This window comes from Oncorhynchus keta, unplaced genomic scaffold (assembly GCF_023373465.1).
Source record: "Oncorhynchus keta strain PuntledgeMale-10-30-2019 unplaced genomic scaffold, Oket_V2 Un_contig_2177_pilon_pilon, whole genome shotgun sequence".
NCBI classification, from domain to species: Eukaryota; Metazoa; Chordata; class Actinopteri; order Salmoniformes; family Salmonidae; genus Oncorhynchus; species Oncorhynchus keta.
Window position 1 is genome coordinate 585,001 of NW_026282598.1, and position 2,500 is coordinate 587,500.

Genomic DNA, 2,500 nt, shown 5'->3' on the forward strand with positions numbered 1-2,500 from the left:
AGAGAGAGAGAGAGGAGGCAGCCAGACAGAGAGAGAGAGAGGAGAGCAGCCAGACAGAGAGACAGAGAGAGGGGGAGGCAGCCAGACAGCAGAGAGAGAGAGAGGGAGGCAGCCAGACAGAGAGATTGTGTAGATATAGAGATACATTTTGTATTTTAACCATTTGTACATTGTTACGACACTCTATATATAGAAAATATGACATTTGAAATGTGCTTATTCTTTGAAACTTCTGTATGTGTAATGTTCACTGTTAAATGTTATTGTTTATTTCACTTTTGTATATTATCTACTTCACTTGCTTTGGCAAATGTTAACATATGTTTCCCATGCCAACAAAGCCCCTTGAACTTGAACTGACTTGAGATAGATAGTGTAGATATAGAGAAGTCAGTGTAGATAGAGAGATATAGATAGATGACACAGAGACAAACATAGTGTAGATAGAGAGATATATAGTGTAGATAGAGAGATAGATAGATGACATTTACATTACATTACATTTAAGTCATTTAGCAGACGCTCTTATCCAGAGCGACTTACAAATTGCCAATAAAGCCCCTTGAATTGAATTGACTTGAGATGGATAGTGTAGATATAGAGAGTCAGTGTAGATAGAGAGATAGATAGTGTAGATAGAGATAGATAGATAGATGACACAGAGACAAACATAGTGTAGATAGAGAGAGATAGATAGTGTATATATATATAGATAGATAGTGTATATATAGAGATAGATAGTGTAGATATAGAGATAGATAGAGTAGATATAGAGATAGATGATACAGAGACAAACATAGTGTAGATAGAGAGATAGATAGTGTATATATATAGATAGACAGTGTATATATAGATAGATAGTGTATATATATATATAGATAGACAGTGTAGATATAGAGATAGATAGTGTAGATATAGAGATAGATAGTGTAGATATAAAAGATAGAAAGTGTAGATATAGAGATAGATAGTGTAGATATAGAGATAAATAGTGTATATGGGGCGGCAGTTAGAGGGGGTTACTGTTAGAGCTGGGGGTTACTGTTAGAGCTGGGGGTTGGAGCTGAGGGTTACTGTTAGAGCTGGGGGTTACTGTTAGATCTGGGGGTTACTGTTAGAGCTGGGGGTTACTGTTAGAGCTGGGGGTTAGAGCTGGGGGTTACTGTTAGAGCTGGGGGTTGGAGCTGGGGGTTACTGTTAGAGCTGGGGGTTACTGTTAGATCTGGGGGTTACTGTTAGAGCTGGGGGCAAGAGCTGGGGGTTACTGTTAGAGCTGGGGGTTAGAGCTGGGGGTTACTGTTAGAACTGGGGGTTACTGTTAGAGCTGGGGGTTGCTGTTAGAGCTGGGGTTACTGTTAGAGCTGGGGGTTACTGTTAGAGCTGGGGGTTAGAGCTGGGGGTTACTGTTACTGGGGTTGCTGTTAGAGCTGGGGGTTGCTGTTAGAGCTGGGGTTACTGTTAGAGCTGGGGTTACTGTTAGAGCTGGGGTTTAGAGCTGGGGGTTACTGTTAAGCTGGGGTTACTGTTAAGCTGGGGGTTACTGTTAGATCTGGGGTTACTGTTAAGGCTGGGGTTACTGTTAGAACTGGGGGTTACTGTTAGAGCTGGGGGTTAGAGCTGGGGTTACTGTTAGAACTGGGGGTTACTGTTAGAGCTGGGGGTTACTGTTAGAGCTGGGGGTTAGAGCTGGGGTTACTGTTAGAACTGGGGGTTACTGTTAGAGCTGGGGGTTACTGTTAGAGCTGGGGGTTACTGTTAGAGCTGGGGTTACTGTTAGAGCTGGGGTTACTGTTAGAGCTGGGGTTACTGTTAGAGCTGAGGGTTACTGTTAGAGCTGGGGGTTAGAGCTGGGGAGTTACTGTTAAGGCTGAGCCGGGGTTACTGTTAGAGCTGGGGTTACTGTTAGAGCTAGGGGTTAGCTGGGGGTTGAGCTGGGGTTTTACTGTACTGTTAGAGCTGGGGGTTACTGTTAGAGCTGGGGAGTTAGAGCTGGGGTTACTGTTAGAGCTGGGGGTTACAGAGCTGGGGTTACTGTTAGAGCTGGGGTTACTGTTAGAGCTGTGGGTTAGAGCTGAGGGGTTACTGTTAGAAGCTGGAGGTTACTGTTAGAGAGCTGAGGAGTTACTGTTAGAGCTGGGGTTACTGTTAGAGCTGGGGGTTAGAGCTGGGGGTTACTGGGGTTAGAGCTGGGGTTACTGTTAGAGCTGGGGGTTACTGTTAGAGCTGGGGTTAGAGCTGGGGGTTACTGGTAGAGCTGGGGTTAGAGCTGGGGGTTACTGTTAGAGCTGGGGGTCACGGCAGGGTCAGTCCTTATCCCACTCCCCTGGTACCCTCAGAGAGTGGGGTCACGGCAGGGTCCGTCATTATCCCAACTCCCCCTGGTACACCCTCAGAGAGTGGGAGTCCCGCATCAGTCCTTATCCCAACTCCCCCTGGTACACCCTCAGAGAGTGGGAGTCTTGCTCAAGGTGTTCACCAGTCAGCCCAGGGATTCGAACCT